Below are 12191 nucleotides of genomic sequence, written 5' to 3'. Positions count from 1 at the left end.
CCCCTCCTGGGATGAGTCCAGTACAAACAATAACTCATGTAACTCTAATCTTCAACACAGCATATTCTATCCATCCTAGGCTCCTCTGCAATCCCACACTTCTCTTTGAGTAGCAGATTCCCTGGCATCCCACAACAGAACACAGAAAACCCCAAACACACCTAAAGCAACCAGTGCCTGTTCAGTGCCTTGAGCTTTCAGCCCAGCTGGGTTCTCCCCAGCTCCCTGACCCTGTTCGAGAACACAAACCCCAAGGACTATTTCCCTGGAGCTTTGACCTTTTCCCAGGACTTATCACGGGAGCTAGCTCCTTTCCAACACATCATCACAATCTGATAGATAGATGGATTGATAATATCTGTCAACAGTGCTCACTATTAGACTCTCCGCATCTGTCACCCCATGATCCGATGATCGCTCATTGGCTCCATATTTGTAGCTAGGTATTTAAATAGAAGTCTGGTTGCTGTTAGTGGCCAGTAGGTGGCGATCATTCATCCTGTGCTCACCAATGAGCCACCTACTGGCTCCACTGCAGACTACTAGTCTAAGTTTAGGTAGGCTTACTATGATGAACAAGTCCTATTGCTGGTGAGAAAGAAGTGAGCCAGTATTTGTTTCCTATGTATTACAGTGCACACTGCCTTGGGCTACACATTATATATATATATATATATATATATATATATATATATATATATATATATATATATATATATATATATATATATATATATATATATATATATATATATATATATAATCTTGGAAAATGTAGCCTTTTTAAAAAGTTACATTGTATTATCAAGTCTTTTTTTTCCCCTTTCTCCTCAGTTTCATAGAAGACGCTCAGATGCCATGATGATGGGCATGACAGAATCTAATAGAAATTGCTGAGTATTCCCGCAAATACCACATTTCAATTCAGTCATGTTATTAAACGCTTTCTATACATGGCCCTATATTCTGTTACAATGACTGCAGTGTTGCCATTATCACTTATACAGGCCCCTTCCTGTAGATCTCCCAAGTGCTCCTAGGGAAGTTTCCGCTGCAATGGATTTTTCCTCTCTTATGGGCAAAAGAAACACACACACATACAAAAATACTATAGAATTTAGCAGGAATTAAACCACTTGCATCCTTTAGAAGTTACTCTGAAATCCTGTGGAATTTCATAGAGAACTGTGGTGTATCGGAATTAAGTAATAGCCCTTTAAATAGTTTGGAAGCTTATCTATTGCAGAAGCCACTTGATTCTAACAGAGCAACAGTGTTTATACATAGCTAGGCCTGGGGCTAATTGGTCATCTAACTAAATATTCGCAAAAAGAAAAGGAGCACTTGTGGCACCTTAGAGACTAACCAATTTATTTGAGCATAAGCTTTCGTGAACTACAGCTCACTTCATCGGATGCATACTGTGGAAAGTGTAGAAGATATTTTTATATACACACAAAGCATGAAAAAATACCTCCTCCCATGCCACTCTCCTGCTGCTAATAGCTTATTTAAAGTGACCACTCTCCTTACAATGTGTATGATAATCAAGTTGGGCCATTTCCAGCACAAATCCAGGTTTTCTCCCCCCTTTTTCCCCCAGCCCCCCACACACAGACACACTCTCCTGCTGGTAATAGCTTATCTAAAGTGACCACTCTCCTTACAATGTGTATGATAATCAAGGGGGGCTATTTCCAGCACAAATCCAGGGTTTAACAAGAACGTCTGGGGTGGGGGGCGGGGGGTAGGAAAAAACAAGGGGAAATAGGTTACCTTGCATAATGACTTAGCTACTCCCAGTCTCTATTCAATCCTGGGCGCCCCATCATCTCAGGCATTGGCACTCTGACAGCAGGATTGTCTGGCTGTGTAGACTCCCTCCTCAGGCCCTACGCTACCAGCACTCCCAGCTACCTTTGAGACACCACTGACTTCCTGAGGAAACTTCAATCCATCGGTGATCTTCCTGATAACACCATCCTGGCCACTATGGATGTAGAAGCCCTCTGTACCAACATTCCACACAAAGATGGACTACAAGCCGTCAAGAACACTATCGCCGATAATGTCACGGCTAACCTGGTGGCTGAACTTTGTGACTTTGTCCTTACCCATAACTATTTCACATTTGGGGACAATGTATACCTTCAGATCAGCGGCACTGCTATGGGTACCCGCATGGCCCCACAGTATGCCAACATTTTTATGGCTAACTTAGAACAACGCTTCCTCAGCTCTGGTCCCCTAACGCCCCTACTCTACTTGCGCTATATTGATGACATCTTCATCATCTGGACCCATAGAAAAGAAGCCCTTGAGGAATTCCGCCATGATTTCAACAATTTCCATCCCACCATCAACCTCAGCCTGGTCCAGTCCACACAAGAGATCCACTTACTGGACACTACAGTGCTAATAAACAATGGTCACATAAACACCACCCTATACCGGAAACTTACTGACCGCTATTCCTACCTACATGCCTCCAGCTTTCACCCTGACCACACCACACGATCCATCATCTACAGCCAAGCTCTGCGATACAACCGCATTTGCTCCAACCCCTCAGACAGAGACAAACACCTACAAGATCTCTATCAAGCATTCTTACAACTACAATACCCACCTGCGGAAGTGAAGAAACAGATTGATAGAGCCAGAAGAGTTCCCAGAAGTCACCCAGTACAGGACAGGCCTAACGAAGAAAATAACAGAACGCCACTAGCCGTCACCTTCAGCCCCCAACTAAAACCCCTCCAACGCATTATTAAGGATCTACAACCTATCCTGAAGGATGACCCAACACTCTCACAAATCTTGGAAGACAGGCCGGTCCTTGCCTACAGACAGCCCCCCAACCTGAAGCAAATACTCACCAGCAACCACATACCACACAACAGAACCACTAACCCAGGAACCTATCCTTGCAACAAAGCCCGTTGCCAACTGTGCCCACATATTTATTCAGGGGACACCATCACAGGGCCTAATAACATCAGCCACACTATCAGAGGCTCGTTCACCTGCACATCCACCAATGTGATATATGCCATCATGTGCCAGCAATGCCCCTCTGCCATGTACATTGGTCAAACTGGACAGTCTCTACGTAAAAGAATAAATGGACACAAATCAGATGTCAAGAATTATAACATTCATAAACCAGTTGGAGAACACTTCAATTTCTCTGGTCACACGATTACAGACATGAAAGTTGTGATATTACAACAAAAAAACTTCAAATCCAGATTCCAGAGAGAAACTGTTGAATTGGAATTCATTTGCAAATTGGATACAATTAACTTAGGCTTGAATAGAGACTGGGAGTGGCTAAGTCATTATGCAAGGTAACCTATTTCCCCTTGTTTTTTCCTACCCCCCCCCATCCCCCCGACGTTCTTGTTAAACCCTGGATTTCTGCTGGAAATGGCCCCCTTTGATTATCGGGAATAGGTATTGTTTCATATTCTCTGTGTATATATAAAGCCTGCTGCAGTTTCCACGATATGCATCTGAGGAAGTGAGCTGTAGCTCACGAAAGCTTATGCTCTAATAAATTGGTTAGTCTCTAAGGTGCCACAAGTCCTCCTTTTCTTTTTGCGAATACAGACTAACACGGCTGTTACTCTGAAACCTGTCATTGTAAGGAGAGTGGTCACTTTAGATAAGCTATTACCAGCAGGAGAGTGGGTTTGTGTGTGTGGTGGGGGGGTTGGGGGGGGTGAGAAAACCTGGATTTCTGCTGGAAATGGCCCAACTTGATTATCATACACATTGTAAGGAGAGTGATCACTTTAGATAAGCTATTAGCAGCAGGAGAGTGGCGTGGGAGGAGGTATTTTTTCATGCTTTGTGTGTATATAAAAAGATTTTCTACACTTTCCACAGTATGCATCCGATGAAGTGAGCTGTAGTTCACGAAAGCTTATGCTCAAATAAATTGGTTCGTCTCTAAGGTGCCACAAGTACTCCTTTTCTTTTTGTGAATACAGACTAACACGGCTGTTACTCTGAAACCTGTAACTAAATATTGCCATTTATCAGTAGCATATCTGAGCATCATTGTAACCCAATAGCTGATAGCAATTCTGAGTTTTTTTAAATGTATTTATTTTGATTGTGGAATGCCTAAAGGTGATATGTTCCCAACTAAGTAAAAACTCAGAAAGCTGCATAACTAAGGGCATGTCTACACTTACCTCTGGAGTGATCAATCCAGTGGGGGTCGATTTATCGCGTCTAGTGAAGACGCGATAATGCGACCGCCGAGCACTCTCCCCTCTATTCCGGTACCCCACCGGAGCGACAAGCATAGGCGGAGTCGATGGGGGAGCGTCAGCAGTCGACCTACTGCAGTGAAGACACCGCAGTAAGTAGATCTAAGTATGTTGACTTCAGCTACGTTATTCACTTAGCTGAAGTTGCGTAACTTAGATCGATCCCCCCCACCTCCCCAGTGCAGACCAGGCCTAAGAGAGCAGCTTACCACCTTACCTAAGCAGTCAACACAGAAAGGAAATGATGTGCAATGGAAGTTCAAAATGTAATAAGACAGTTGGTTTTACTTCTTACAAAGTTAGGCGCTGTAGCTGAAGAAATTTGGAGGATGTTTAGAATCGCCTACAATTATTTATGGTGTCTCTGACTGAATGAAATATCCCCTGCATTAATTCCTTCTGGAAATACAATCCTTTCCTTTGCCTTATGCCTCTTAAAACTCATAATACAAAACAGAGACCACAGAAAAATATATGGACAAACATAAATACAATTTTTTTTACTTAGATGCATCCATGCAGCATCAGTGCCTATAAATTTGTATTGTAGCTCTACTGCCATCAAGGGATAGAATGATTTTTAGTGAAAATATCCTTTTTAAAAAGTGCATGCAGGCTATAGGAGCCACTGAGATCTTTAAAAGAACCACGGCAAATTTAACCTTCTCCCCTGCCCCGTCCCAACAATGGGAGCCATGATTAACCGACTGCAAAAAGAAAAAAAGCTTAGCAAACTGCAAACCCATAAAAGGCAAAGACCCTAATTAAAGGAAAAGACTAGATTTTATTATTGTTTAAGGGTATTTCAGAGAAAAATAATCCTTGTAGAAGACCAAGATCTGTCATAAATCTTTTGCTTTACACCGCACATGGGAAGTAGAGTAGTAATAACAAATCGTTTGTTACTAATAAGATTATTTATTACAGATGTTTGCATTTCAGACGTCTGTCTTTACCATTTGCCTTTCATTGGCTGTTGGATCATTAGCCCAAGGTCTCCACACTGCAGGTTACATCTGCGTAGCAGAATGGAATTTCTGAGGGACATGAATCTGACCCTGTCCCCACAAAGTAAATCCAGAGAAGCTCCCTTGACTAGAATAGAGATAGTCTGTTATCACAGAGTTGTAGACCATAAGGGACCACCATCTAGTCTGACCACCTGTATACCACAGGCCACCAATACCACCCAGACCACAGTATTACAGCACTCAGCTTATGCTAATATGAGATTGGAATTTGAACCAGGAGTTTCAGTTCATGGAGTTTCCGTGTGAAGCTTCCATTAAGCCTTGAGGTTTACCCCAGTGGAAGATCCCAGGGATCTGCTGATTCTGCAGATTTCAGGGGGTCTGTTCAATGTGTGGGGCATCAGCGCTGAAGTCACTTACTCTGCCCTGTGGACTCCCTGCAGCACCAAGGCAACATGGCTGCTGCAGGAGCCGTGTTGCTAGGGGCTTCCCCAACCTCGGCTGCATCTTGAGCCCCTCTGCCCCCAGTGGAGGAGGGGAAGTTTCATGGCACAGAGGGGAAAGCTATGTAATTTAGTGCTTTGTCCCATGGTTGGTGTCTGGGGGAGGGAGGTGGAGGAATCTGCCAGAAAAAACCTGCCCCCCCCCCCCCATCACCTGAATATCCTCAGAACTGGATCCACAGGGGATCTTCCATGGGGATCGGTGCCAAAAGAGATCCTGCCTTGGAAGTGACACACTCACCTCCTGTACTCCCCCCAGTCAGGAAGTGCAGATACAGAGGGGAGCCTTCAGCCCTGAGTTTGCCAGACTTTCTCTGTTGCTGCAACACTGTGAGATCTGAAGTGAAAACACTGCTGCCATAAGCATATGAGTCAGATTTATCCTCGGTGTGACTCCACTTACTTCAGTGGCACTCCTGTCGAGATAATTCTGGTCCAGGTAGGCAGTTTACATTACATTAACTAAAGCGTCCATCACCCAACAGAGGGAATGGTCCACTGGATTTAGCATCAGGTCTGAAATATCTGCCAGAAATTCAGAGCCTGATAGAGTCAGCTCAGCCCCTTTCATCCTTCTGAGACAGGACCAGCATGGTGGGTTGTGCAAAATGCAGCTGTTTCGCTGTGCATGTGTAATAATTTCAGTAAGAATAAACAGAAAGGACGGTCCTGTGCTTGGGTACTAGTTGGAGGCTTGAGTTCAATTCCCGGCTCTTCGACAAGCAGCAGCCTACTGAGGAAGGATAGCCCAATGGGCAGGGTGCTAGCCCAGGACTTAGGAGACCCAGGTCCACTGACCTGCTCTGCTCCAGGCTGCACCTTAGGCACGTCATTTAGTTTTTCCGGTGCCTCAGATCTTCCGTCTCTAAAATAGGGATGATTCCACTGACCAACTTCATAGGAGGGGTGCGCAGATCAGTTCATTAAAGGTTGTGAGACTCTCAGATACTATGGAACAGGGAGCCACATAAGTGCCATAGATCGTAATACTTTCTCTGATGGTCTTTGTCAAATGCCCCTCTCACCACACGCATTCTGTGCCGGTCTGCCATCAGTGAAGCATTGCCAGCAAAGAATTTGGCCCAGTCTGTGCTCATGCTGGCATTTCAGTTGTACATTTATAGGACCTGATCCTGGCAACACGTAGTATGTACTTCAGCCAGACTGCTCACAGTGATCGGTGTCACTCCTGCTATTCACGGTGGGCCGGGTCAGGCCCAGAGTTTGTAAGACACTTTGACCCAGATCCTCAAAGGTATTCAGACACCCAACTCCCATTGATTTCAATCAGAGTCAGGCACCTTAATATCCTTGAGGATTTGGGACCTGATGGAATGGAAGGTGATGTATGCATGTGAGAGGTTATTATAACCAGCCTGGTTTTATGCCAGAAAACAATCAAGAACAGCCCTGAACCTTTTGAATCCTTTCCACTATTTAGGCCAAAACAATAGGAAAGACCAAACTTAATTCCATAGTAACAAAATGATGGTTGCTGCAGCCAAAGCAGATCTGATCTGACCTGATCTAACCAAATTGAGACAGAGAGAGAGAGAGAGAGACAGTCCTAATAAAGCAGAAGGGCAAATAAGGGATCAGGATATTTGTTCCAATTACCCCGATTTTAGTTCAGAATACGAGACCGTCCAAAGTGACATTTATGGACTAAAACAGCTGAATCTCAGGTCTGCCTGTCATGTCTGGCTCTAAATGGATGGGGAAGGGAAGCAATGGGAATAAAGGATACAGGAGAAGGATGGATACACCAGCAGCCTGCAAAAGGGAATGTTATTTCATACACTCCTTTTTTTGGCTTCTGTTATGATGCACTAATCCATTGTGTCAGCTGGGAGATGCCAGGTGCTTCAGTTCAGTTGTGAGGGGGAAGAACGTTTCAGAAGCTCCAATATTTCCCTTCAAAGCAGATTTTTTTCAAGATCATTTGCTTTTAGCAGAGGGGAACGTATAAAAGGCCACTTCCATGCTGGCATGCAGCCTTTCCTTCTGAGTGCAGGAGGTTAGATGAAAAAAATTCAATTAAGAGCCTGCCTTCCTGCGACTGATAATGGTTTTGACATTTGCAGAGTCTCTTGACGACAATGAATCCCCAAGGTGGAGGAAAACAAATCGAAGCCTGGATTCTTTGCAAGGAGTTGAAAACAGCTTACAGCAACAGTGCTTGAATGTGCAAGCACTTTTGTGCTCAGAGCCTCCAAACCAGCCCCTTCCCCACATCAGAGATAATGGGACAGATTCACCCCTGCATTACTGGAGATTTCCTTTCATTCTGGAGCAACACAGTGGTGGATCAAGCCAAAAGTTTTTGTCAGCTTTCTGAGGCGTTGCAATGAGTAGAGAGCCTCCCGGGACTGAATTTATAGTCTGCTCTTTTGCTGGACCAAACCTGGAGTGTTGCAGCTATAGAAAAATATTCTTTTCAACAAGTTCCATGATCAACACCAACATGATCAGAGTATTGACCATGGATGGGGGAGAAAGGAAGGACATGGCTGCTTTTGCTTGCTTGCTTAACAGCTTTGCTTCAGCTCCTCCTCTTAGTTAAGGCAGCATCCAGGTGACCGGAGTAACATCCAGAAGGCAGGTCTCACCAGGTCAGATTGATATTCGCATTTAAGGCACACAATGCTATGTCAATAAAAGCTTCCTCCGTCACTGCCCTTGATTGAGGCAGTAGAGAATAAGGAGTGTCGTCTGCACACTTCTGCAAGGCTGGGATTGGATTTCATTGTATTTTCATGCATGGGCACAAACCAATATTCTGGACAGGATTAAGTAACATTCCATCACACTGGAGACTTGGGTAGTCTAATCCTGAGCCTCTGGATCTCAATGCCCTGTTGCTTCTGCATACCTCTAAGGGCAACTGTGTATTTTCAAGTTCCAAGTCCCAAATTGCTGGCCTTTTAGAAAAATTGAACTTTCAGTGCCTGCTTGCACACGTGCAAACAGTTCAGGGTAAACTCATTGCTATTTGCCCTGACAACTTTACAGCATGGGGCGGAGGGAGCAGTCTAATTTTAAAATTCATTTTAATGAGTCAGAAGCAATGAGAATTAGAGCACTTTTCCTAGCCAGAGTTCTGAGCAGACATGAACTCATCGATCCACTTTATCGCCTGAGGCGGTGATCCCCAAACTTCTTCTGTTGTGCCCCCCATACCTGTAATGGAATCTGTCTGTGTTCCCTCACCCCACTGGGAACTGGGGCCGGATCCGCGTTTAGGAGCCGGGGCCAGAAGGAAGGCTATGGCTGGAAGCAGAGCCAGAGCCAGGGCTGGGACCACAGCGGGGGCTGTGACTGGGACCAGGGCCGCAGTCGGTGCCGGAGCTGCAGCTGAGGCTGGGTCGGGGCTGGGGGGCCCCACCATGCTCCTCCAAAGCATTCCTCTGCGCCCCCTCAGGGGCGTGCGCCCCACAGTTTGGAGACCACTGGCCTGACGGGTAGGTAGAAAAGTACTATTACTTGGGAAACTGGGAGGGAGAGAAGTTAAATGTCCTGCCAAAGGACAGAGACATTGCCCTAATGGATCATACCGTGGGCCCTCAAGTCCAATATCCTGTCTCTGACAATAGCAAGTACCAGCTACAAGAAAACATCACAATTATGGGATAGCCTGTCCCCTGGGAAAGTTTTCCTCAGAGCCCCCTATAGTACTCCTAAGGTACTTATCTGTCCCCAATAACTCTAGTATCTGAACCCCTCACAATCTTTAATGTATTTGTCCTCACAACATCTCTGCAGGGCAGGGAAGTGTTGTTATCCCTATTCTCACAGATAAGGAATGGAGACAGAGAAACTAAGGCCCGGATCCACAAAGGGACTGAGGTGCCGTGATGCCAAATATCGCAACACCTACGTTTTTGGTCCCTAGAATCTGACTGGTCTCCACAAAGCTTGAATTAGGTGCCTAGGCTCCCTGTATGATGAATGGGGAGAGATCGGTGCCAGAAACTGGGATCCACAGAAGTCACTACACTAGGCAGGGAGCTGCCTAAACTAGGCAATAGGAGGGGTGTGTCCTAAACCCAGCCCCTCTCATGGAGTTTGGCTCCTAAATCTGGGCTGCAGGGAGGTGCCTACCTCTGTAGGCAACCCACAACAGGGAACCCCTCTCCTGGAGTTAGGTGGCTTAGCCACTAAGTCATTTCTTGCGAGAATGGGTTAGGTGCCTTTCTAACCACACAAAAACTGGGGGAAGGGATCATGCTCATGCTTTCTCTGATCCAGTTAATACAAGTGAGACTGAGTGAGAGCCACATCAGAGTATTCCATAGCTCAATGGTAAGGGCGTTCTCTTGAGAATCGGGGCACCCCTGTTCTCATCCCTTCTTCTCAGGCAGGGCTGGGGTGAATTGAATTGGGGTCTCCCACATTCTAGGTGAGTACTTTATCCACTGCGCTAACAGAGGCCTCTTTCTGTCCCCCCACCCAGCTGTTTTGTATGGGGTTAGGTGTTAGGGAGCTTATTCCTTCACCCACTTACTTCCCTGGTCCTTCTCGCATGAACAGAGAGCAACAATACCCGAAGTCCAAAGGTGCAAACAATTCGATGTTTATTGGGGTGAACTTCCAGCAAGCATGATTCCAGTTTCCTTCCTTAGTATCCTCCTTCCCAGCTCTGACACCACAGAGCCTCACACCTGTGTCCCTGTTCCCATTCCTGCCCTTAGCCAAACATGATTCCAACTTCTTTACTCCCATTCCCTGTTCCCATTTCCCCCTTTAGCAAAACATGATTCCAATTTTCTTACCCGCATTCCCTGTTCCCATTTCCCCCTTTAGCAAAACATGATTCCAATTTTCTTACCCCCATTCCCTGTTCCCATCTCACATGCCCACCCCCACCCACCCCCAGTCACTTCCTCATTGACTACAGATTATATAGTAAAACTTGAGTTCTGCTTAGCTATACCTTAACCAATCATTTTCCTGAAATTTAACTAACCAATCCTAACATATTGTAACATGATTATGTAACCAATTATATCCCACCACCTCAATTAGTTTACACCCAGCAAAATTAATTATACAGCAGACAGGAACAATCACAGAACCAGACAGATTATACAGACAAACAACAGCAAAGTGGGAACTATAATGACAAAACAATGCAGAAGTGAGGATTTCACATCCCAGCTATTGATAAGTGAGTTCTTGCCAGACAGGATGCTATCAAACTAAGTTTCCTTTTACATTTTCTAGGCACTTCCCTTTCTCTGGAGGTGATAGGGATACAATCCTGTCCTGATAGTGCCTAACAGCCCAATAGCACCTTATTTCAATGTGACTAGTTTGGAATGTGAGGATGTGACCGTTCGCTTCCCAGCTTATGGCTGCCTCTGCTGCTTAGCCAAAGGCCTGAGCCTAAGCACAGGGCCACAAACTGTCACAGTAAGAGAAGGCCCTTACACCAGCAGACAGTGATTTTGATTCTTTCTTTTATACCTCTATCACTAGCCAAGTGATAAGAATACACCTAAATTCTTACAGGCCTTTGCAGACAGGCCTGAATATCTATATCCTAACATTAGGAATGCCCATAGCACACCTCACTGCATTGGGCCCTGCAGGCAGGATAGGGTAGGGAATGCCTATCTTCAGTGGTTTGAGGATTATTCTAGGGCCTAGGAGAGAGAGGTATCCAGCCACTTGCCCAGAGGCAGAAACTTAGGCACTGGGGGGACCTTTAGGCACCAGGTGAGTTGCGGCTTTTGTGGATCACAATCGCACACAGACCCCAGTCCTTTTGTGGAGCTGGGTCAAACTCACTTGTTCAGGGCCACACTGGGGTCTATAGCAGAGCAGGTAAGTGAACCTGGGTCTCCTAAGTCCTGGGCTAGCACCCTGCCCATTGAGCTATCCTTCCTCCGTAGCCTGCAGCCTGAGCATTCGTATATCTTCCAAAACTTTAATTTATATGTAGGGAAGTCTTCCCTATATGTATGCCTATTCATGTTTGTTTCTTGGCTTGCATTGAATTTACTGTGTTTTATAGTGTTGTGTTTGTAATAATGTAGTTGGTTAATGGACTCCATTTTCCAAGATGGTGTCTGGCCTGAAGGAGAGAACAACATAGACTTCAGCTTTGCTACCCTTCTTCACAGACTTTCGCACCCTTTCTCCTTTGGCGGGAAGCACAGGCTGCCTCAAACCAGTTGGAATTGGAACTTTCACGCCACAGAGGCTACAAAAGGATTGCACACCCTGTCAGCTGGACTGTCCATCAGAGAGGCAGCCAGTAACTATCTCTTTGCACAGGCATCGGAGGAGTCCTTCACCGGTCACTTGATCCATATCATTGATCAGACATCTAACACCTGAGTCTACTTACCATTCCTGGTTCCAGTGACTTGCCTATATCATCTATTCCTGGTTCCAGCCGTGAAGGTCCTGTGTTCCTCCTGTCCCCAGCAGCT

Source organism: Lepidochelys kempii, chromosome 4, assembly GCF_965140265.1.
Source record: "Lepidochelys kempii isolate rLepKem1 chromosome 4, rLepKem1.hap2, whole genome shotgun sequence".
NCBI lineage: Eukaryota > Metazoa > Chordata > Testudines > Cheloniidae > Lepidochelys > Lepidochelys kempii.
This window is presented reverse-complemented; position numbering follows the sequence as displayed.